A 26,631-nucleotide genomic window follows, 5' to 3' on the forward strand; every position below is an offset into this window, starting at 1 on the left:
TTCTTCTTCCTGGCCTTTTTCTCAATTATTAGGTTCAGCACAAGATGTGGATTAGACCCAGTGAACATAGACATCCAGCCTCCGAGCCAGAGGAATTAGTCAGACGAAGAAAACTCCCAGCCCGACCGAAAAATCAAACCCGGGACCCTCTCAGTATAAGGCCGCTACGCTGACCGTTCAGCTAAGAAGTTAGTAAGAATAAAAACAAAATTGCATTGTGAAAAAAAACATGTAGGATTGACATTGCGGACAAAAATTAATGTGTGAAAGTGAGGAGTAGGGGGAGCCACTTAAAATTTATGCGCAAGGGGGCAAATCTCCTGAGGGAAGTTCCTGGGCCTGATTTGAGAATGCGCAGACGAAAGCTGCATCGGTTAGTTCCGTGTGTATTACAGAGACATCCTGTTAGGACAAACTAAACATCAAGCCAGTGGTTGTGTATAGTCAGTTCCTCAACCACAAGCATGTGGTGATACTGTGTAGATAAGTTATAATGAAGATGAGACGTATTGTGATTATTCTTTCGCTCCTCTCATGGACAGCTGCTTATTATAACGGTTCGTGGCCAATTGTCTATCATCCTAGACTATCAACAGCTAGTCGTTGGCCAGCTCTCAAGCACATATCTTGGACTAAAAGTTACCATCCACCTACCGATCACCACAAATCATGGCCATGGACCTATCATCGTACAAACTGGACACATGGACAGCATCATGCTACTTCTTCATATTCCTCTCACAATCGTATAGGATGGCCTGTCGGTAATTACAACGGAATGGGTAAGCATTAAGCCTTAGCAGTAATAAGTTAAGCTGGTTCCATTACTCTATTCGTATTATTTATCTGGAAATGTATACGTGTATTGCTATCTATTCTAAAGGCTAATACCTAATCTCAAACTGAAAACTTTCTTCAGGCTTATCGCAGGTATTTCTGGGGTTGCTGAAGCCACCTGGTTCTTTTTGGGTTTTGTTCGGATGCCTTTCCTGACACTACGTAATCATTCAAGTGAAAATTTCAACCGAAGAGCGATCGGGAATCGAACCTTGGCCCATCGGATGTAAAGCCGTCAGCTAAGCCTTTACGCCAAATCATACCCTTTCAAAGTGAAATAAAGTCAAATTTTAAGTTCCCAGAAGGGAACCATAATTTGATTTCATCGATTTCAAATATTAAAGTTTTCAAGAAGCTTTTCACATATTTCAATCGTGAAATTACCTGCGTTTCTTCCCAGTGGGACAGCAGGCTCATCAGGTACACGGCCACAGAGCGAATTGGCCATGTGGTTAGGGTCACGCAGCTGTGAGCTTGGATTCGTGAGATAATGGGTTCGAATCCTACCGTCGGCAGCCCTGAAGATGGTTGTCCGTGGTTTTCCATTTTCACGCCAGGCAAATGCTGGGGCTGTGCCTTAAGTTAAGACCACGGCCACTCCCTTCCTAATTCTAGTCCTTTCCCATCTTTCCGTTGTCGAAAACCTTCGGTGTGTTGGTGCGACGTTAAACAAGTAGAGAAAGGAAAAAGTAGTTTGCCACACCTTTTCAAGACGATAAGGGCGTGTGCGCCATTGAAACACCAGCGCAAGCTTCTTTATTGTAGGACGATGCACTGACAGTGCGTTAGGGGTAGATTGAGATTTGTACCTTCGCTTGTACAGATGTCTACCTCTGGTAATCTAACTGACGAGCCCATCATATTGGGGCGAAACGCTGTTCATTTCACGCCTGAAAAGACCTGAAGAGCTTAAATGGTACTTAAACATTCACAATCAGTGAAATTAAATTATACAGTAGTTCCTTTCTGCAAATTTTATATAACAGCCAAAGACCGGGCGAGTTGGCCGTGCGCGTAGAGGCGCGCGGCTGTGAGCTTGCATCCGGGAGATAGTAGGTTTGAATCCCACTATCGGCAGCCCTGAAGATGGTTTTCCGTGGTTTCCCATTTTCACACCAGGCAAATGCTGGGGCTGTACCTTAATTAAGGCCACGGCCGCTTCCTTTCAACTCCTAGGCCTTTCCTATCCCATCGTCGCCATAAGACCTATCTGTGTCGGTGCGACGTAAAGCCCCTAGCAAAAAAAAAAGACAGACATGTCTACAAGTGGAGACATATATCTCCTCTAGTGTACCACCACTGCGTTGTCCGATGACTTAGATGTTACGCCCTTTTAAACAACAAGCATCATCATCAGGACGTTTGCTGCGATGTCTCAACGGCGCACTAGCTACCAGGGTCTTGGAAAAGTGTGACATCCAACTGATGCATTCGCTGCAATAATGGGTCGACAGGGTTCTTAATCTACTTACCCCCCAGGGTTGGATTTTCCCTCGGACTCAGCGAGAGATCCCACCTCTACCACCTCAAGGGTAGCGTCCTGGAGCCTCAGACTCTGGGTCGGGGTATACAGCTGGGGAGGATGACCAGTAACTCGCCCAGGCGGCCTCACCTGCTATGCTGAACAGGGGCCTTGCGGGGACTGGGAAGATTGGAAGGGATAGACAAGGAAGAAGGAAGGATGTTTCGGCCGTGGCCTTAAATTAGATACCATCCCGGCATCTGCCTGGAGGAGAAGTGGGAAACCACGTGAAACCACTTCTGGGATGGCTGAGGTGGGAATCAGACCCACCTGTACTCAGTTGACCTCCCGAGGCTGAAAGGCCCCCGTTCCAGCCCTCGTACCACTTTTCAAATTTCGTGGCAGAGCCGGGAATCGAACCCGGGCTTCAGGGGGTGGCAGCTGATCACACTAACCACTACACCACAGAGGCGGACTTTTTAACTTATAATTAATTTAAACTTGAAACTGAAAGCACAGTCGATCAGCTTAATTAAACTTAATTTATTGTAGCAGCTATATTGTTGTCACTCACATAGGTTTTTTTAAATCTTAGCACACCTGCCAATATTTCGTGTTTTTAGCGATACTGATATGACTTCAGTACTTCAACAATCGCGTCCTGTAGAATTTATTTTTATTTCAAAATTAAGCAGCTGCGAACTGTTACAATGATCAGTTATGTATTTGCCTTTACCAGTAACGTACCGCACTGCCGACATTGAATGTATTGCCGTGTCTGCTAATTTAGTTCTATTTCTAGTTTGTTATTCCAGTTGCGCTAATGTTCCAGTATACTATTTGATTTTCAATTTCGAAGATAATCATTTCAGTGAATTCGAGTGCGTCAGAAGCTCGGAAGAAAATCAAATACACACAGCATTATAAAAGTGCATCGGTAAGTGAAGGCAAGATTAAGTGCTAGTTGAAACCATGTGAAAAGGGTGGTGACTTTGCTTTTTGTAAAGCGTGTGAATGTGATTTTAACATTTCATCTGGAGAAAAAACTGCATTAAAAAGACACAAAAATTATGTCTGGTGACCATGATCGTTAAGGTATTGAAGTCTAAACGGTCTGACACCGTGGTTAGCCGGCTCGATTTCCGTCAATAAAAAAAAAAAAAAGAAACACCATCAGAATTGGTCGGCAGGGTAGGAGAGGTGGTGGTGGTACACAGGGTGATCACAAAGTCCCATTACCCCCTATGTAGTACATAGATCGTGTTTCCAGCAGGATGGAGCACCATCCCATTATGCTATTGCCCTTAGAGAATATCTCACTGAGGTATTGCCTGATAAATGGATTGGACGTGGTTCTGTCCGTTTGCCTGCGCCTTTGGAGTGGCCACCTCGAAGTCCTGATCTCTCACCCTGTGATAATGCATTATGGGGGTTCATTAAACAGGAGGTCGCTGCCACACGTTACGAGACAGTTGACGAACTAAAGGATGCTGTTCGACGTGCATTTACTACCATCACGCGAGCAATTCTGAGGAGAATTGCACATCGTACATGGAGGAGAATCATACTCTGTTATGAAAACAATGGTGTACACACAGAAACCTGGAATAAATAATAATGAATAGTCACACTACCTCAAAGTTGTCCTCTGCCATGATCCCACAACAATAAGACACAACAATTCATTACCATCTATGTAATACATAGGGGGTAATGGGACTTCGTGATCACCCTGTACAATTTATAATCACTAGATTGCGTGCCAAAAGCCTGGATTAAATTCCAAACATCTCCGCAGTGCTCATATGGAGTGAGTGCATATGGCGTTGTTGATGGCGATTCGTCTGTCGGATGAGGACGTCAAGCCTTGAGCAGACCCCTTGGTGCTATTCGACAGGAATAAGCTATGTGCCGGCACCGGGTTTTCCCCTCTCCCTACTATCATATATCACGTCATTCATTTCAACCCATTAACTCCTCTGATGTCCGGTTCCATGGCTAAATGGTTAGCGTGCTGGCCTTTGGTCACAGGGGTCCCGGGTTCGATTCCCGGCAGGGTCGGGAATCTTAACCATCATTTGTTAATTTCCCTGGCACGGAGGCTGGGTGTATGTGTTGTCTTCATCATCATTTCATCCTCATCACGACGCGTAGGTCGCCTACGGGAGTCAAATCAAAAGACCTGCACCTGGCGAGCTGAACCCGTCCTGGGATCTCCAGGCACTAGAATCCATACGCCATTTCATTTCACTCCTCTGATGGGATTGACGACAGGAAGGGCATCCGGTCATAAAATGAAATGAAATGGCGTATGGCTTTTAGTGCCGGGAGAGTCCGAGGCCATGTTCGGCTCGCCAGGTACAGGTCTTTTGATTTGACTCCCGTTGCGACATGCGCGTCGTGATGAGGATGAAATGATGATGAAGACGATACATACACCCAGTCCCCGTGCCAGCGAAATTAACCAATGATGGTTAAAATTCCAGACCCTGTCGGGAATCGAACCCGGGACCCCTGTGACCAAAGGCCAGCACGCTAACCATTCAGCCATGAAGATCCGGTCACAAGAAACGCCACGACAGATTCATCTCACCTCATAACCGACTCCGTAGAGAAACGGGACAAGAGTTGGACAAACAAACATCTGGAGGGAAAACTACATTAAAAAGACACAAACACTTAGGCAATGTTCAGTGTTCTGAAGTGCCAGGTCTGTACGAGGATGGTTTGAACAGTTCTCGGAATCACCGCTAGTTGTCAGTGCTAGAGCAACGAGGTTCCCGCGCAATAATCACACATCCTTTGTGAGTGAACACGTGGCGCGTCAGTGCTCTACCTGCAGGAGCATGGTAGTGATGACTCTTTGTTGTTGTTCCCGCGTAGTGATTTGTGACAATGGAAAAAACTGAGATTCGAGCAGTGATTAAACACTTTGTAAAGAAAGGTATGAAAGCAAAGGAAATTCATGCCGACTTTCAGAACACACTGGGGGACTCCGCTTCTTCATTTTCAACTGTTGCCAAGTGGACCAGCGAGTTTAAATTTGGTCGGGAGAGCTTGGATGATGATCCGCGTAGTGGACGACCAAAAAGTGTTACGACCCCACAATGTATCGCAAAAGTGCATAAAATGGTCATGGAGGATCGTCGACTGAAAGTGCGGGGGATTGCTGAAGCTGTAGGATGTCTTCTGAACGTGTATATTATATTTTAACCGATGAATTGGGTATGAAAAAAATATCCGCAAGATGGGTGCCGCGGCTCTTGGCATTGGACAATAAACGCACCAGATTGGAAATGTCCGAACAAAGTCTGGCCCATTTTCAGTGCAACCAACAAAAGTTTTTGCGCCGGTTTGTGACTACAGATGAAACTTGGGTCCACTACTATACCCCAGAGACAAAACAGCAGTCAAAGCAGTGGAAACATGCTGATTCACCACCACCAAAGAAAGCAAAGGCAGTGCGTTCGGCCGGAAAGGTCATGGCCTAGGTTTTCTGGGATGCAAAAGGCATTCTCCTGATAGATTATCTTCCTACTGGCCAAACAATTACGGGGCAATACTATGCAAACCTCCTAGACCACCTACAGGAAAAGATACGCGAAACAAGGCCTGGTTTGGCAAGGAAAAAGGTAATCTTTCATCAGGACAACGCTCCGCCGCACACAAGTGTTATTGCCATGGCAAAACTTCATGAAGTGGGGTACGAATTGTTGCCACATCCACCTCATTCACCTGATTTGGCACCATCAGACTTTCATCTATTCCCCAAGCTGAAAATTTTCCTCGGTGGACAGAGATTTTCTACAAGGGAAGAACTGACAGCCGAATTGGAGAGGTATTATTCAGGCCTGGAGGAATCTCATTTTCGAGATGGGATCAAGGCATTGGAACATCGCTGGACCAAATGCATTAGTCTACAGGGAGACTATGTTGAAAAATAAAAGCAGTTCCACCGAGGTAAGATACTTGATTCTAGTACATTCCGAGAACTTTTCAAAGCACCTACGTAGGTGCATGACGTTCAACGATAATGGAAACATGATGAAGAATGAGTTTATTTAGTCTTTATTAAAATAAATGAGAGTCATCACTGTGAAGGTAAACAGCCCCTATTTCACAGTTTTGACATGCTTGTGTTTTAAAGTAATGCGAATTCAATTAGGTTGGTCGAAAACCTTTTTATTATCACAATGTTGGCGGTAGGGTAGGAGAGGTGGTGGTATACAATTTCTAATCACTAGAGTGAATGCCAAAAGCCTGGATTCAATTCCTAACCTCCCCTCAGTATTCATATGGAATGCGAGCATATGACGCTGTTAATGGTAATTCGTCCGTCAGATGGAGACGTTAAGCCTTGAGCAGACGCCTTGTTGGTATTCCACAGGAGAAGGCTATTTGCCGGTATCGGGTTTCACCCTTTCCCTTCCTACTCTATCATGTCATTCATTTCGTCTCATTAAATCCTCTGATGAGGTTGAGGTCAGAAAGGGCATCCGATCGCAAAAACACCGAGCTCGATAGCTGCAGTCGCGTAAGTGCTGCCAGTATCCAGTATTCGGGAGATAGTGGGTTCGAACCCCACTGTCGGCAGCCCTGAAGGTGGTTTTCCGTGGTTTCTCATTTTCACACCAGGCAAATGCTAGGGCTGTACCTTAATTAAGGCCACGGCCGTTTCCTTCCCAGTCCTAGCCCTTTCCTGTCCCGTCGTCGCCGTAAGACATATCTGTGTCGGTGCGACGTAAAGCCAATAGCAAAAAAAAAAAAAAAGATCGCAAAAACTCGCTACGAAGTTTCATCTCACTGCATACCCGACCCTGTATAGAAACGACGTAAGATTTGGACACACACATTCATCTTTCCGGTGGTGCTTCCGTTGAACATGCGTATATTTAGGGAAGAGAAAAGGCATAGAAAAATTACGTGAAACGATATCTAAGGTAGAGTAGAAGAAAGATCACTCCTTTATGCTTGTCCGAGTATTACTGGGCGTTTATGTTTCCATATGATATTATATTGAAATGCTATGAGTTAAGAACAGGAATCACAAATAACGCTTTTTTGCGGATGACATTATAAGTTACAGAATTGTGAGCGACTGCAAAAAGACCGCGAAGAATTTGTGAGGACAATTATGATGTTAAATCGGGTGAAAAGTCATGTTCCAGGTTCCAGGAAGGACATTTCAGGGATCGCTATTGAACAAGGAGAGCGCATATGTGAGGACTTACAGAAGGCAGAAGTATTCAGTCAGAAGAATGTAAAGGCAGTTGGATATAAGGATATAAGAATATCGTCCAGGTGCAGGAATCGACTAATACTGGCGAATTACTGAAATTACCTATAATAATAAAGACATTTATAAAAAGACAAAAAAGTTGAAAGCTAGAAAAGCAGCTATATTAAAGGTACCGGGTGGGGATATATTGCCATATCTGATATATTTGTTTACTGTTTGCATGAAGGAGCGATACCAAATGAATGGAGGGCTGCAATAGTAGCCTCAGTGTACAAGGAAAAATATGATGAAAGTAAAGCGGATAATTACAGGCCAGTCAGCCTGACAAGGGTTGTTCGCAAGCTCTGGGAAAGCATTATTTCTGATTACATTAGACATGTTTGCGAAATAGCTGGTTTCATAGAATGCAGTTCAGGTTTAGGAAAGTTTATTCCATTGAGGCTCAACTTGTACCATTCCAGAAAGATATAGCAGATATGTTAGATTCAGGAAGTCATATGGCTGTATCGCTGTTGATCTATCCAAGGCTCTTGATAGAGTAGTTGATTGGAGACTACTGATCAAAACGAGGGCTATTGGCAGAGCCCTGCGGATATCCGCGATGTTAGTGTCTTGGCGGATGCAAACTGTATGGCAGTGCGGACAAATTTGCTGATAATTTCTAAATGATATTTATCAATTTTCACTTAGGTATACTCTTACATTTGCTTGCAGTTAGGCTACCCTTGACATTGATATGGGAGAATGGTGACATATAAAGAGTCTCGAGACGATAAAGCCGTTAATCCGACCTAAGCCTCGTTGTCTCCTGCCCGCAATTAGTGGAAGGAAGGAACAAAGATTCCGAAAGAGAACCTCTCAGTACGTCGGTAGTTGTCGCGAGAGGAAATCCCCCTCATAAACCTGTGACTGTGGTAGGTCTATTGTAGATAGGTATCAGGTCTATTGTATTATGTTAACAGACCTATCCGTTTCAATACCTTTTGTGTAATATAGTTAAATAGTTACAATATCCGTAGATTACCATTCGCGGATGTGGATGAAGCAGATGCGGAACGGAGAATATTTTGTATATCCGCGCTTGGCTCTAGCTATTGGAGCAGAAAAAAGAGTTGTTGAATGGGTGACTGAAATTCTGTGAAATATAACTCAGATAATTAGAGCAGGTAAAGCGTTATCTGATCATGTAATGATTAAGAGAGGGGTCCCACATGGCAGTATTATTGGACCCTTACGTTTTCTTATAAATTATATAAGTAAAGAACTGGAATAACAGATAAGGCGTTTTGTGGATGATGTTATTCTGTATAGCGTAATAAATAAATTAGAGGATTATGAAACACTATTAGAAGATTTCGACAATGTTGTAAAGTGGACAGCGGACAGTGGTATGATAGTAAACGGGATGAAAACTCAGGCAGTAAGTTTCTCAGTTTTAATTGCTGTGTTGATTGGGTGATAGTATCCCACGGGAGATCACTGTAAGTACTTAGGTGTTAAAGAATGATCTTCTTTGGGGTAATTTGCATAACGAGACTGTAAAGAAAGTTTACGTTTAATGTATTACAATTTGCTTTACGTCGCACCGTCACTGGTAGGTCTTATGGTGACGACGGGATAGGAAAGGGCTAGGAGTGGGAAGGAAGCGGCCGTGGCCTTAATTAAGGCGCATCCCCAGCATTTGCCTGGTGTGAAAATAGCAAACCACGGGAAACTATCTTCAGGGCTTCGGACGGTGGGATTCGAACCCATTATCTCCCAAACAGTGAAGAAAGCAACGGGAAACTGCCTCACTCCTCACTTCCCTAGTATGCCTCTTCAGTGACACCTAAGCTATCTATGAGCTGTTGGTGGAGCTGTAGAGGATCAAACCAGCCTTCGGGCTGAATACCCAACATACACAACATCTCCCAAATGTAAGAGAAATGTTACAGACCTCTTCACGTTCTTATGGGGAATTTAGAGGTTATAGTACGAATGTAAATGAGAGGGTGTATAAATCTATGGTAAGACCCCAATTTCAGTATGGTTTCGGTGTATGGGATCCACTTGATTCGAGAACTGGAAAAGATCCGTAGAAAAACAGCACGATTTGTTTTCCGACAAAAGAGTAGTGTTTCGAAAATGTTACACACTTTGGGCTGGGAAAACTTGGGAGTAACGAGATGAGCTGCTCAATTAAGCGGTGTGTTCCGAGCTGTCAGTGGAGAGATGGCGTTGGAATGACATTATTAAACGAATAAGCGGAGGAGGATAGAACCCTTTCTAGTAGTAGAATCACCTGAACCCTAAAAGAACTGAATCCTTAAAATCATGCTCAGAAAGCATATTGACGGCCTAGTTCTGATACCACGTATTTGACAATGCTGTTCCTATACTGGAACCATACCACCCACGCCATTGCCCCATAGAACCATACAACTGTAACATTGCCTCCAAACAACGCTAAAACTAACTTCAAGGCATAAGTGAACGGAGGAAAACTAGGATGCGTTTAAGTACGGCAAATAATAAGCAGACAAACTTTTAAACCCTATTTAATATATCTTGATAAAACACATAAATTAATTCAATGTAACCCTGAATAGCACTACAATCAAAACGGTACAATGTCTGTTGGACTGAATACGCACACTTGAAGATATGACTCCGTTCATTTGAAAATTAAATCAACTTGAACGTTCTTCTCCTTTGCGACATGACGACGAATACACCTAGGTCAATAAACACACACTAATTTGAAATATTCTTGAGTACAGGAATATCCTTTTGAATGCGAAGATTCTCATCCAAGACTTTCTTCACTAAGAGAAGAAACACACTATCTACGCAAAAATCGAAGACAACTTTGAGTAGTCGCCTAACAAATTAACTACACTCCTAATTGGCAAACAAAAATAATAAGTTAACACTAGTAGACAATATCACAAACAACAACAAAATTAAACAGATGTCGGGTCCAGAATCGAACCCACATCGCAATGAACCCGATGACAAAATCAGGAGGCAGAACCCACTCTCAAATTCAAGGCATCAAACATGAAATGAATCTCAAAGAACACATTCAAAAATTATGTACACACACTACAAACAGAAGTGTAAACAATAAACACGTACGACTGTCTGTATTTCATGGAACAAAAAATAAGACTTGTGTGTAACGTAAATTCCAGGGTTTGCCTTGGACTTCGAACCGGTGGTCTCCAGGATGCCACCGACAAATAGGTCTCTGAAAATCGCTATCTAAATTATTCTGAAGATTAACAAACAATACTATTCTGGCGTTCCAGTTACTCAATATCTTTAAAGAGATAGTCATGAAAGAATTAAAAGGAAATTTTCTAAATGTGATCGTATATTTGCAAACCCCTAAGTCTCTCCGTATTGGTGCACAGGCTTGAACAATACTCTTGGCAGAATTCTTTCTTGCGAGAGCAGCCAGGTTCATCCTCTCAACAAAATCATAAATCATAACGTCGCAGAGCTATTCTTGTAAATGCTGGCTGGAGACCCTTCATTTTAAACATTCTCAAAGCGAGGCAATCAGCCTCCCTGAGAAAACATTGTGGTAAATATATATCATTTCAACCAATACCCTCTTATCACATTCAGAAGCTTCATTCGCTTATTCATTCTCTGGCCATTTACGACTCTTTAACTCACATCAAGCCACTATTCTTCTTAGCAACGTCACATCCATACTCGTGGAATATCCGAGTTCACAACTAGTCGATCGCACAGAAAAATCAGCCTATGTTTTTCCTACAAATCTGAACGCAAACAAAAATCTCAAATGGATCTGAACGTAGCCATAACTTTATTCTAATTTAAAAGAAAAATATATACTTCTTGACATAGAAGGAATACCCTATCTAAAATGTGGGGAGGTCCGTTCGAGTCCAGGCTTGTCGACACATATCACACAAATTGATACAGACATCGTTATCTTCTACGCATGCAAATTTACTTTAAAATCAGAGTGCATTGCTACCCCCACGATTATCATACCAATACTGGCATTTTGAAGACACTACCGTAATTAATTACTAACATCAATTAAATATTCCATATAAAGGAAGATATTAATTTTACCGTTTGAAATCTTCAATAAAACAAATCTATATTTTACCCTGTCAATCTGAAGCACTCTCAACCTTTCGGATATTTCATCTAAAAATCCATTCACATGCTTTACTTTCAATTAACATTTTATAGGCTCGAAAATGTATCCCATATTACAGAATTTCCGTTCCCATCTAGATAAACATTATTTAATAAACTATAAAAACAACTCACAAGCCTCTCCCTAATCCAAAAACACATGCATTTCACATTTAGTATCCTATATTACGTGGTCTACACATTTACATAAAATAATCCCGCATTTACTAGGCTAGTATTTCAAATTTAATGTACTCATCGTCATGTGGAGAAATCCATGGCTCGTGCCTTGGGAAGGCCCTTGGCGACGCTTAACTCATCATGGTGCTGGTGAGGATCACCGTTTCAAATACTCTTCTGGTCCTCTTGAACACCTTCATGATTCTGGGGTCCTCTTCACTGGAACAAGTATAATGTTAATGACGTTCAATTAAATTACGTCTTTCACCAACACAGTTTATGAAACTCTAATACAGTTCCCGCGGTCGTCTTTACAGCGATTTCACTAATTTAACTTTATCTGTAACTTTAACATAGTCTTTCATCAGCGTATCGACAAAATATACAGTAGCACTCACGAACACAAGCAAGGCCAGGACACCAGCGGACCGCGTGTCTTCCTCCAATATTTTTTGTCAAGTCGACCCCTTCCGCATCAGCGCGGGCTCTTTTATAATGTTACCCCAACACGAGCAACGGCGGGAGCACGGTTCCCACCACATTTTGCATATCAGCCGTTCTACGATTCCTGTGACATGGGCGATGCGGTCAAATGTGTAACTCAGAATTCTAAGTAATTTGGTTGTGGGTGGAAAACAAATCTATCGGCGGTTTATCTGATATTTACCATCAAATACGATACCTTTTCGGGGATGCCGTCCGGAGTCTGCGTCCTGAGCTAGCGTGGGTATGCTACTGGTGCTTATATAACCTTCTGGTGGCGTAATTTTCCACATGTTGAAATTTTACTAACAATTATAATTTTAGCAGAGGGCTACTATACAAACATATGACATGCCGAGGTTTCCCTTACTAATTAATGCGCTTATCTCGAAATCTTACAACACAAATTAAGTTTGCACGTCGGCATTACCGTGTTTCGGCCATTTTATTGGGCGGAGTTATTGCTATGTATTTTCCTTCCTTGTCATTTTCATAGCTTGCTCTCTTTCTGGGGATCTCTCCAGCTATGACGGACTTGTATTTGCACCACCAAGTCGGAGGTGTTGAGTAATCTGATGCAACTTGACTTCGACATGGACAAAGGAGCTTGACAAAAGTTTCCACTGCCTAAACCATTTTTTAATTAATTATATGTATGACCGATACATATGACCTTTATTACTGGTCACGCCTCGCAGCCACATAATATGGATATGCAGTCCATTACAACAATTTTCGTTGTGTTCATTTTTCTATGCTCATGTGTAAAGGAAAATAAACGTTAATGCTCTCTAGGAAAGTTGTTTGTATGACGTATCTCCTACATAATAATGTATATAAGGTTCAATTTCTTTATACGCAACCTTAGGTAAATGAAGGCACGAAAATTGTTCTGATGTACTGCATACCCGATATGTGGCTGGAAGGCATGACCAGTCTTAAGGATAATGAAGGATAGGAACAGCATTGCCAGATACGTGGTATTAAAACTAGGCCGTCGACATGCTACGTTTGCTATTTTTCTTACAATACCGGAAAGTCTAATATACCGGTACTTACGTATTATACTTACATCATTATTAAGTCTTGGAATTGGAATATAATCTTCGAACGTATGTATGAAATAATACTTGCTTGTAACAATATAAAAACTATTTTCAGCACTTTTACTAACATTTGATAGAGCAAAAATATTATCTTTCAGCTTATCCCATGAACGGCTAACTGAGGAGCGTTTGTTTAAATTGGCCACAACACAATAATATTAAGGTTTCATTGTCGAGACTATAATGGATTATTGAGTTAATAGAGCAGAATTACTTTAATTCCAGTTTAAAATTTGAGACGTGATTGTGTGGCGCTAAAATCACCGCAATCTTTTCACACATGCAAAATGGATGTTTGATTCCAGTGGGTGAATCATCACTAATTGCTTATAAACGTTTTTATTTATTTTATACTGGGTGTGTACTCTAGAAACATGATCCTATTATGCCGTGATAAAATTTTACTGAAATACTGGTTTTGTCTCCTGTTGGGATAAGAGAATTAGAGCCGTCATTTTTTCGTTCTGTACTACGGTAGAAGGAAAGTGCGCCCCCACTCGTCTTGCTTATCTTGGGCTTCACCTCCCAGTACGGTACCCTTCATGCAACAATGTTTGGCAGCAAAAACACTTCTGACTAATCTTCGAATAAAAATTGATTTTGTTCTGAATGCTTCGGACAATTCTCCAACAGTTCATCAAACAACAAAGCAACCAAGAACTGATTCAGGTGCAAAACAGGGACGATGCAGGATGTGCAAAAGATGTGACAAGAAATGTTTAGTGAATTGCTCCTCATGTTCGAGCGTTCTGTGTACAGATCAGTAGCGGCGATTGGGTATTAGGGGGGAAAATACACAGATAACAAACACAGTGGTGTAGCCAGGATTTCAGTTTGGGAGTGGGGGGGGGGAGGGAATGAAGGTAGTTCTTCACCCAGAATCTTATTTTGATAGGTGTCCAAACTTCCGAAGTTTAGGTGCTATAGGATACAAAAAAGAGAAATGAGTATCTTTGGATCCAAGTAAGAGTGGTGGATTCGTGCGGATTCCGAAAGCTAATAATAATAAATATAATAATAATAATAATAATAATAATAATAATAATAATAATAATAATAATAATAATAATAATAATAATAATAAAAGGCTTAATAAAAGTACATTCGTTAAAACTCCTGGGGTGTCTGGACTCCTTGGGCGACACACCCCTCCGGCCAACCTCTGTTATTCTTATCCCAACATAACTGCAGCATTTCATATATTCCAAGTACAAGTGAAATGAATGCAAGATTATTTAAATACGGTCATTTTAAAGTAATAATTGTCATGTGATAAACTATAAAGAAGTGACATTTTATACAAATAATGTGGCGAAGAAATACACACACACACAACAGATATATAGAATTTAAGGGTTATGAGTATAGATATTTTGTTAGTTCGTAAATAAAAATACACGTCACAACATATGTTATATGTTTTCAGGAGAGTTTAATCCTGATGTAAACATGGTATGTCCACGTCTCCGCCAAAAAAGAGTTGTAATTTGTTGAGTGTGTAGTACCTACCTCCACCCCGTCAACATCTCGTGTTCGGACGTAGAGTGCTACGCATCGCATAGGACAACAGTGCGAAGATCTGAACTTCTGAATAAACGAAAGATAAAACTTGGATTCTGTTCACTTAGTTTAGTGAACACATTCACAATGCACTGACTATGGTCACTTCTGAGCAGCTTTCCTCTTCTGTGCTTTACTACACGAGATAGTTCTTCCTACCTCTTGCTCCATTTCTCTGTAAGGATACCGATTCACTGACTGCTGGAAGATGCAACACCTTATCTCCACGCTTTAGAGCTTGGGAATTTCCCCCACTACAAAAAGACTTCCTTATTAAACCACGCCTTGTGCCTTCATTTCTCGTTATTTAATCACTATTTTATAAATGAAGCATATATATACCGGTATATATGACAACTGTACCGCACCCCTCCCTTACCGTTGGTAATTGACCCATAAAAACACGCAAAACGGGAGATTCGAGGCGTGGTCTCCGAACAGAAATGGCAGGAAACAGCCCCGAACTGGAGATGTCCCTCGTAATTAATGAACAAGGATATATACCTAGTACTACACTCAATGAAAATCAGATGAAGTTAAAATAATGGTTTATTGAGAAAGTAAATATGAAACATAAAGGGGCTGAAAAGCCAGTAGTCAAGCTAATATAAACGGAAAATAACATAACGTACCTTCACGAACAATCAACTCGGAGCCGTGGTGTGAGCTTAACATACCAATTTTCAAACATCCAACACGCATTATAGAGAGCTCACAGTTTTAGTAATGATCTCGTTTCATCAAGTATTAATACTTCTGCCGTGCACACGGCTGAATTAAAATAGATCATTTTACGAGAATAACTTCATTCAAATCAGACTTCTTTTTGCTTCACTAACCACACAACAATAGCACACTGTTACAACCAAAACAAAGTCCACACATTCAAGGACAACACAAAACAAAAAAAGGTATAAACATGGAGCAGAAGAAGATATCTGGACCACAGACATAATAACAAACACAGGGGACCACGGGCATGCGCGCGACTCAAATATAAAAAGATAAACATGGCCGCCACGCGGACAAGAATATTCAAGTTAAAGACCCAGCCAAAAATAAAGTTAGTACCGCAAACAAAGATAAGGTACGGAACAAGGATTAAAATGAAAATAAAACTAACCGAATGGTCATATTTTCACTTCGCCCAATCACCAACACTCATTCCAATATTCACACGTTGTCGGTATCGGGAAGTAATGATGCGAGCGGCCGCTCGAGTCGAGGGCCAAACACAAATTCCGATTATAATAATAATATGACTCACCTTGTCACACAGATAGGTCTCACATATATCAAGTAGTAGCGTGCACATTGCTCAAACATTACACGTCGGGAAATCAGAGAGAATCACATACCAAAAACCCATCAGGTTCGCTCTTCGAATGACCCAAATGGAAACTTCTAGCCGACTCGAAGGACGTACAATCATTGATGGCGAGGTGTAATAACCGGAGTGCACGAAATATGTAATCAGTAGGAGACCCAGGTTACCAAGATATCATGGTCATAAAGCAGTCATACGCACCCACACAGATCGTTTCACGCAGCGAAGTGGAAAGGGACACATCGATCAGTTCTCAATGACCGAGTACAAACTACTCAAAATATTCTTAAAATCAAGGTTAAAAACTAAGACAAACCCTGACCAACATACCTGTAGTATTTATACTCATCTTATCAAAATAAAGTAGTAAGAACAGGTTTTAAATATCTCAAATAAGCATTTTAAACATAGGAATGCAATTCCGGTCCGTATGGGCTCCATTGTTAATAAGTCTTATGTCCACAAAGCAAAGAAGATGAAACACCGTTGTCTCGTAAAAAGGACGATCTTTGGAACGTATTATGAACAGTGCTGCGCTCTCGAGCGCAGTCATGAAAGTAGATAAGTGATTTGAATTGAGGTAGACAGAACTCATGTGCACATCAAACTATTGCATTAGCAACACAAATCATTTGAATTAAAGAAACATGCTAAGGGAGCATGGTTGACAACCATATTTTAACTTGACAACGTACTCTTCCGAACTCTTTAAATGTAATAAACTAAAATAAAATTAATGCGACATACTACTTTCTTTCGAGCTCGCATACAGTCTAGTGAGTGCGACGATTGCTTCTCCAATCAACTACGTCTATATCCACGTGCAAAGGCAAGGAGCTACTCTCGTGAAAAGCGGTATTGGTAGGGTTTACCTTGTCCTATTAATTTCCCTCGCAAGCCTGGGATACGTAATATAGTAGTGCGAAGTTCCTATTTTGTGACGCTAATATTCGTATGTATAATTTTTATTAACTTGCCAGAAACCAACAACGTAGAGCTCTTGCCATTTCAACACCGTTTTAAGGGCCACCGACCTAAGCCGGGATTTGAACCTGCGAATTCGGACTCAGAAGGACAGTGACTCAACCAACTGAGCCACATCAAAAGGAGGCGTTTGTGATTATTGTTATAAATAGATTCAGTTAATATTTTTACAAAGGTTGTATAAGGATAATTTCTTAGGCGTACGTTTTCCAACTGTCCTAAATGCACGAGACCGGACGGAAGAACTAGCTGGAAGCTAAAGAGCCTTGCAGGGATGTCGCTTCCTTCTCTGTTTACTTTTCAAAACTAAACTCCATGGCCTAACAGCCCCGAAAGGCCATCGCCTACCAAGCGACCGCTGTTCAGCCCGATGGCATGTAGATTACGAGGTGTCGTGTGGTCAGCACGACGAATCCACTCCGCCGTTATTCTTGGCTTTCTAGACCTGGGCCGCCATCTCACCGACAGGTAGCCCCTCAATTCTAAGCACGTGGGCTGAGTATACCTCGAACCAGCGCTCACATCCAGGTAAAAATCCTTGACCTGGCCGGGAATCGAACCCGGTGCCATCGGTAGGAGGCAGGCATGCTACCCCTACACCGCGGGGCCGGCTGTTTATTTTTAGGTCTCTTTATTTTAGAATTTGACTTAAGGCATCCTGCATTCGATTCCTGCCACTGACAGAGTTAAGAAAGACATGGGATGGGGAAGATACAGCCTTGTTTGTGGGTGCAATATAGTTGGTCTTGAGTCTCCCGTAATCGAAATATCTACGACCTGGAAGTTAGCCACCTTCACGGGGCGTAGTGCCAAAGTGGTTCCTGTTTTTAAGAATACAAATTAAATGAAGATTCTACTTCCTCACAAACGAAGAAGGATATTATCTATTTTACGAAGAGTTTCAATTATGCAGCCGGTTTATGTTAAGAGTACAGAAGCTATGATTTCGATTGTTGAATATAATTACATGGTAACAATCAAAACCACCAATATCTACTGAAGATCCGTCACTGCACCCGGTAGAACCGGTTTTCTTTTCATAGCCACCGGGTGGGTTGGCCGTGCGGTTAGGGGCGCATAGCTGTTAGCTTGTATCCGGGAGATAGTGGGTTTGAACCCCACTGTCGGCAGCCCTAAAGATGGTTTCCGTGGTTTCCCATTTTCACAGCAGGCAAATGCTGGGGCTGTACCTTCATTAATGCCATGGCCGATTCTTTCCCACTCCTAGCCCTTTCCTTTTCCATCGTCACCATAAGACTTACGGCGAGACGTAAAGCAAATTCTAAATAAAAAATAAAAAATCTTTTCACAACCCCTTCCAAGAAAAAGTGGTATATTTGGGGACCAATCATGTCAACCTCGCCTCACACCACTACTTTCCAGCGGCAGCTCGGTGTCTATTAGCGATTTATAGGATTTACTACCTCTACTGCAGCCAGAGTTGCCAAATCGGCTACTGCACTCTACACGAAGAAAGGGTAAATATTACATAGAGTGAGGAAGGAAGTGGTTTGACAGCCTCTCCAAAACAAACAAGGATCACTTAGAACTCGTTAACTCAGCAGGGTGCAGGGTGCGATTGACTACTGGCTTCCAGCTCGCTTCTAGGAACTGAGGCCGCCATGTTTTGTCCCCAAATATAACCACGCTACTGGCTTTGACTTATACCCCAACCACTGAAATTATTTCGTGGATACAGCACTGCGTCCACTCACCATTTAAAGTACAAGGTATGCCCGAAGAATGGTTAGATACTCAAAATACACCACCATAAATTATGCGGTTATGGCTCAAAAGTATTAAAGAAAGGTAATGGACGGGATCTAGTGTTTTAAGTAGAATTCGAATCAATAGAACGTGACTTCCCATTTTAAAAATGTTTCATGCATCGACTGTGATTCAAGCCTCGGCCGTCTTGACGGGAATATAGAACCACTGGAAGTGAAATATTACGCCTGCTAATTACAAAATAGTTACCCGCACTTTTGACGGTGCCATTTAAGGTTCCAATCAGTCCCCGGGCATTTGACAAAATATATAGGCCTACCTAACTTAAGCACGCATCCGCGATCTGTCTCACTACAGGTAGAATAAATCAAACTTTTTCATAACTTACCGAGGATGCACGTAGTTCTGGCTTCTTTATGACAAAACGGTCCATCTTTAAAAAATGTTAATTATATGGCACAAAATGAAGAAGTAACGTGCAGCTCACAATCCCGTTACAGTTTTCCCAACGCTGCAACTTAAACACAGCACATCTCTCAACCACGGTACAACCCCAGGATCGCTAGGAACCAATATACAAAAGCTGGCACGATGTTGTAAGCTTGCAACTGTTTCTGGCCGTGGCTCCCCTTATCTCGGTGGTTATGTTCCGGCCCCCTACTGAGTAATCCCTTGCTAATTGTCATTTTCCTCATCTCTTGACCTTTGTCAACACACGGTTATATTCCCAATACTGAGACCTCCACAGGGAAATATCCCCGCGTATCAAATCCTAAGGGTTTTCAATTCATTCAAGCAGTACAAATATGGAGAATTATGTATGGTCCTATTGAGCCTTGCTAGTAGATTCTTTGTCGCTACGTTAATTTAACATTTCGGCGTAAGTTTCTAAGTTGTTCGTAACGTACGTAAAACAAAGGCTGATCCTCGCTCTAGTTTCAGGAAACATTTTGTGGGGGGCGGACCCCTGGTCCCCAAAATAATTTAGTATTTTCTACACACTAAAAAAACTAACGGACAGTAAAGAGACTGCCAGACTGACGAATGCGCGTGGCAAGCGGGTGAACCATACCTCAGTGTCAATGACCTCGGCAAAATATATACCCCTGCTACCCTTCCTCACAGCATATGCAAAGTCTCCACCACTTGCTGCGGCGCTATAGAAATCGGTTAGCCGGGACGAACGGTATTTTGTGTGTATATCACCTAATCAGTTTGTTAATAATTAAAGAACATAAAGGAACAAATTAGCTGATAAGACAACAGGGCTTGTAAAAATTGCTTATTTTTAATAGTTCCTATAATTCCCAGTTTCAGCTGGCTAAACTGAAATAAAAATGTAATATTTTCTCCAGAAAGTGCGCGGGGGGAGGGGGCGAGTGCCCCCACGCCACCCGCTAATCACCGCTTCTGGTTCAGATCACCGCCGCATTGTTTGTAAGAACTGTGACCAGTAGATGTTAAACTGGGTGTTGTCACAACATTCTTTATTATTGTATTTTTTTTTCCAAATCTTAGTTTTTTAAGACAAAAGACAAACATACATAGTGTACCAAGACGCTGTTGTTGATGTGGAAATATAAAGGAGATCGGGACAGACAAAATGGCCGACGGCGACTTCAAGCAGAATAAACAAATACAGTAGAGACAATACGCGGCACTGAGCGAGATATCGAGGGACAGCTATTGGAGCTCACTGTAGCGGATAGACCTGAACAGTACTGATTCTCTCATAAGAGCACGTGTATTTTTGTGTGAAGATTTTGGTGTTATTTATGCGTTTTCAGTGAGTTGACATAATTAAATAGAAGCGTGTCATTCCTTGATATCTCCTCTCAACATGAGGGGAAAGGTATGTGCTCTGTTTGGCTGCAGTAATTACGAAGTAGAGAAAATGCGCGGTCGTTCTTCAGGTTCCCTCATGACAAGAATATGTAAGTAATATTGTGTTTGGATATATATTCTTCGAGTGACAGAGATTTATATAGTACTTCATAATCTTCTGACCTGCTCGACCCATATTTTAACTGGCATAAAATGTAATACGCATATTTTATTGTATAGTGCAGCAGTTAACCTTCAATACAGAAGTGTTGTTGTAGGTGTGATCTGTGGATTTTGAAATGTCACAGAAGTGATTTGGATAAGGTGTACAAGAAAGAAGGGACGTTACGCTTATATCAGAATTATAAGATCTGTTCAGATCATTTCCAGGCCAGCGACTTTAAAAATCCTCGACTATACAGCCAAGGGTATGTTACATTTTTACTCTAATTGTACGTAAATATTCCTCAAAGCATCACTATCGACAACATTTTCATACTTTTCTTTCTTTAATCCCTCTTCTCAGATTAAAGCCGGAATTTTATAGATTTTCTTTCTGTTAGTAGGTTCCATGTTAAGAGGTAAAGTGTCCAGCTTTTAAATGTTAATTCATTGCATCATATGTGTAAGGAATGTGCCGATATTTTTATTGAAAAGTGTCTTAATGTGATCATACAATGTTTTTTAAATGAGAAAAAGACAAATCCAACCGTAAAAGTTCAGACAGGAATGCTAAAGCTAAAAAAGTAACGCATAAATGAAAGATCAAGCCATTTCACAGCAGCCCATTTCATATCTTGTTTATGTGTCTAATTTCAGTCTTTTAATAATAACCTTTTAAATAATTCTTCATTTATCCAGAATTGCTTTAGCAACTTCGAAGTTAATATCTCAATAATACTTTCTTTCTAGACGTAATTTATTTATCCATTTCCGTATATACATTTCCATTGATATTTGCATTTAGCGCGATTTGTTCAGGTCAAGTCACTAGGAGCGCCACCATCGAATTGTCTCCCATTATAGCAAGGCGAAATCCGTAAGTGTCGCGTATTGTCTCTACTGTATTTGGAATAAATGAACGCAAAGTGTCACCGAAACTCAGATGGACTGCATAATAGAAAGCATGGAATTGGATTGTTTTTTTAAATAATTGAATTCTAAATAATTCTTTACTGAGAACAAAAGGGTAGCACGCAAAAAACTGTGAAAAAGATAATATCATACCAAATAGTCGCTGTACATCAAGAAAACTGGTTAAAAGGAAGATTAGAGAGAAAGTTTTATGCCAGACAGTATATGTGCAGAGAGAAATGAGGCAAGAAAATCCGTAATTTCAAAAAGAAATAATAATAGAAAGAGATATCTGGACTATTACATCAGGAAGCAATGAGAGGGCTAATCGTACCTCTAGGCAATCCACTAGAAGAAAGGAAAGAGTAGAATTAATTACTTAAGATTCAAATTAGCCGAGAGAAATTATAATTAACAAGCAGAAGTTACAGTATATCCATATATTTCAGCATAAAATCCCTTGTTTCTTTACTCTTCTTTGTTGAAATCCTTGCCAAATTAACTTACTGAAACAATTTTTTCTGTAATGTGTTCCTTGGTTCAATACCCTGAGGTGTTTTTAGATTTTTTTAAAAATGTCCTCGCCGAATGCAGTTATAAGGGCTTAAGTGAAACTCTGCATTCAAGTTCAGTCTAGGGAGGTCAAGACACGAATGTTACCTATGGAGTCCCAACGTTGAGTCTTTAAGAGAGGATAACGAAAGGTAAGTGTATTCGAATTCAGAGGATTTAGCCACCAAACATTGATCTAAAAACAAACGAACAACTATTTTTCATGTAGAATTTAATTAGACATCTATTGTTCATGTATATATAACCGTATAACTCGTAAATTACGTGAATACATCCACAGCTATTTGAATAGGAAAATAATTAATAGAATCTACATTTCATTTTTCGGGAACAAGAATCAGCAGAAGTGCTCATTTATACTCTTTTACTTCTATATTACTTGGTATTACTGTGTTTCTTATTCATATCATCTGTCGAAATACGTAACCTCGTTGACATAGAAACCTGTACTGTACTTCTGTTATATTATGAATACCGGTACATGAAATATTGAACTGAAGTACTTCAAGACAGTTACTGTAAATTACCTTCAGCATGTCCTTTATTAAGAAAGTAGTTACCGGAACTTAGTTTCTAAAAGGTTACTTCAGCATGTTGATGAACATTGAATGCCTCTTGAGTTAAGTGCATTAAATTATGTAGGTAATTGTTCTTATCCATTCATGTGGTAAATTCTTTGGGTTCTGAGGCAAAAGTACTTTTCATATATACAAGAGGAGGGATGTTCACAGCTACTCTAACTTGTTTATGGATAACCCATGCAGTTAAATAATACGAAGTGCTGCTGGTGGTGATGATTATTGTTTTAAGGGGAAGTACAACTGGGCAACAATCCACTATTAACATTAATCAGAGGGAAAATTGAAGGTGTCCGACACTTCGAAAATTGAAGCTATCGGCCAAAGAAAGTTAAAGGCTTCGAAGTTCGAGAAAATGAAAGACTCCCTAGGCTTCGACTGCTCTGATACCATCCGGGTAAGAAAAGAACAAGTGTTGACCAAGGGAGGTCGGATAGGTTAGAAAAGTGAGAGGCCTGACACAAGTAAGAGCAAGGAATGCCATGACTCAGCTGGGGTAAGGGCCCCGTGGTCACCAACCCACGCTCTCAAGTTAAGAGACCCTAGGGCCCCTTTTAGTCGCCTCTTACGACAGGCAAGGGACACCTTGTATGTACCGTGACGATTACGGGGCCCTTAGCGGAGTCCTGGCTTTTTTAATTATCCTATTTGTACCAGGCTCCTTACTTCAAATTTTGCTAAACGACTTCCCTTACGTAGTTAACTCGAAAGAGAAAACACGAATAATATTATTATACAGTTCCTATCACCTTTGTTGCTTCTTTTTTTAATATCTTTGTTTGAAAGTTTTGCTAGAACATTTAGGACTAGGGTGGATTAGGACATTTTTGGGATGGAATTCCACTTGCGTATTTCCTTCTTCTCTTCAAGCTTCGATTAATCAAAATGACATCAGAAGAAAATACATAATGGAGCTCACAAATACAAAAATCGTTCATATAAATATTTGATTCTTCAGGAATAATTTTATTGTAATAACTTACTAACTTCGAACAAGACGGGATTCATTGCTTAGCAATGAAAATCAAAACACTGTAATCCCGCCAGTTGGCTTATTCTGACAATTTGATGTACCGCAGTGCCCTATTTTCTTTAAAAATGCAAATACATTTCACATTATCATATTGGGCTCGCCCACATCATAACGATGCTTAAGACTCAATATGGCCGTCACCGCAAAGGATTGTGGGAGCGTGTTCATACTTTCCTAGACTGCCCTTCAGAATAGCCAAGACCGATTCCAATCCTCAGACCGTAATATTTAAAAAATATGGCGCCCGAAGTAGCCGGATTCCTGGTATTCGCTAACAGGAAAATATCACGTACATATTATATAAACAGTGGTATTTTAACACGATAAATGTAACATCATAGAGAAAATCACTTTGCACGTACGAAAACGCTTCACCAACAAGTATGCGCCACGTATAATCAACTAGAATCACATATATTCTACTAGAAAAGAGACCTACAAACTGATTTTGTTTAGAAATTTCAATTCGTCAAATAACGTTTTCTCTTAATTTCACTTCGCTGGATAGATGAAAATACATAATACAACTGTTATGATATTTCTAACATCACTTCGAATGTTTCAAAATAGATTAATGTGCAAAATTCCTCGATTTATTCGCTCGCATGAGAACTAAGAAACATAATTTTCTGCCTTAGTTTTGAGTGGTGGACAATTTTTAAATTCAGCACCTAATGAATGGGAGTACCCCCAAATAATAATTTTATTGGCTTTACGTCGCACTAACTACATTTTTTACGGTTTTCGGAGACGTCGAAGTGCCGGAATTAAGTCCTGTAGTAGTTCTTTTCCGTGCTAGTAAATCTATCGACACGAGGCTGACGTATTTGGACACCTTCAAATACCACCGGACTGAGCCAGGATCGAATCTGCCAACTTGGGGTCAGAAGGTCAGCGCCTTAACCGTCTGAGTCACTCAGCCCAAGTACACCCAAAATGATTATGTTAACCCAGTGAACGGCCCTGGTAATGCTTAACATAATGTTGACATATGACATAACAGCACTTCACACAATGATAGTAACCTTAGTAATGAAACGTTCAGACACTAAAAATATAATAGGTTTTTACCCATTAAAGAACATGAGTGCAAAAACTCTTTTGACTAAATATTGATATTTAACCACATGGACGAGCTTCAGTTCGGCGCAGTCTGCTTGATAACAGATAATCACAGCATGAATCGGAAAGTGTTGGTAGTGTAAAACCCTACGTTACAAACCCAGCTAATCCCTCTAAGTCACTATTTCTTCTGTGTAACAGTATACAGATTGCTCCATCTGTCACACGTATAAGTTTTGTTATATTCCAAGATCCAGCCAAACATTTTCGCAGGCAAATCACAGACTATTGTAAAATACACTTGCATCTAAATCACTCGACACTTTAAAGCACATACGCACTAACGGAATATCACAATATCAATTATATTCTATCCAAATTAATATTTTTCGAGGAACACGAATAGTTCGAAGTAGAGAAATGGCTTTACAAACCTCAACATGATGTATGCACGCTTCAGTTTTGTCATGGACTTCAAAATAATCACGATGTATATTCCTAATCCCTTTCTCTCTTAATGTTCTATTCCGTAGAAAACTTAAGAATAGTTGTATTAGAGGCATTTCCATAGTTAGACTGAAATCTGGTCCACCTGGTGCACTCATGTTCTTAAATGGGTAAAAACACGACCAAAACAAGTACATTCTCTCATTACTGCGTATAATTACAGATCCTAAGTGTCCACTGACTTATATGAATACAAACGCACACATACAGTCTACAAAGAAACTAACATTTATCGTCAACTTTCATGAAATTCCACCGACTACATACGAAAACAACAAACCAAAACAAACCCACATTTTCAACATGTCCAGCTACTCGATTCGCCATCTTTGAACTTTCGAGAGTAGCATTAAGGTCTGAGGATTGGATGTAATTGTAGTTGGTCTTGATTGGAGTCGGTCTTGGAATAGCCAAAGTCAGTATAGGAAAGTCTGGCCATGCTATCACAATCCTTTCCGGTGACGTCCATATTGAGTCTTCAGCATCGTTATGATGTGAGGGAGCCCGATGTGATAAGGTGAAATGTATTTGCATTTTTTAGGCAACTGGGGTACCGCGCTATACCAAATTGTCAGAATAAGTCAACTGGCGGGATTAGAGTGTTTCACTTTCCAGTGACACGCAATGGTGAGCTCAGTGGATACGGTAAAAAGTTACAGGCGTGATAAATGGCAACTCACTTATAATTCCGTCTTGTTCGAGGTTAGTAAATTATTACAATGAAATTATTCCTGAAGAATCATATATTTGTATGAACGATTTTTGTATTTTGTGGGTTTCATTATGTACGGTATTTTCTTCTTTTATCATGTTAATGAATCTCGGTTTGAACAGAAGGGTGTGGATGGACAGAAACTCTCAAGTGGGATTCCATCCCTAAAAATGTTCCTAATCCACCCAAGTCTTTAAAATG

Source organism: Anabrus simplex, chromosome 1, assembly GCF_040414725.1.
Source record: "Anabrus simplex isolate iqAnaSimp1 chromosome 1, ASM4041472v1, whole genome shotgun sequence".
Classification (NCBI taxonomy): domain Eukaryota; kingdom Metazoa; phylum Arthropoda; class Insecta; order Orthoptera; family Tettigoniidae; genus Anabrus; species Anabrus simplex.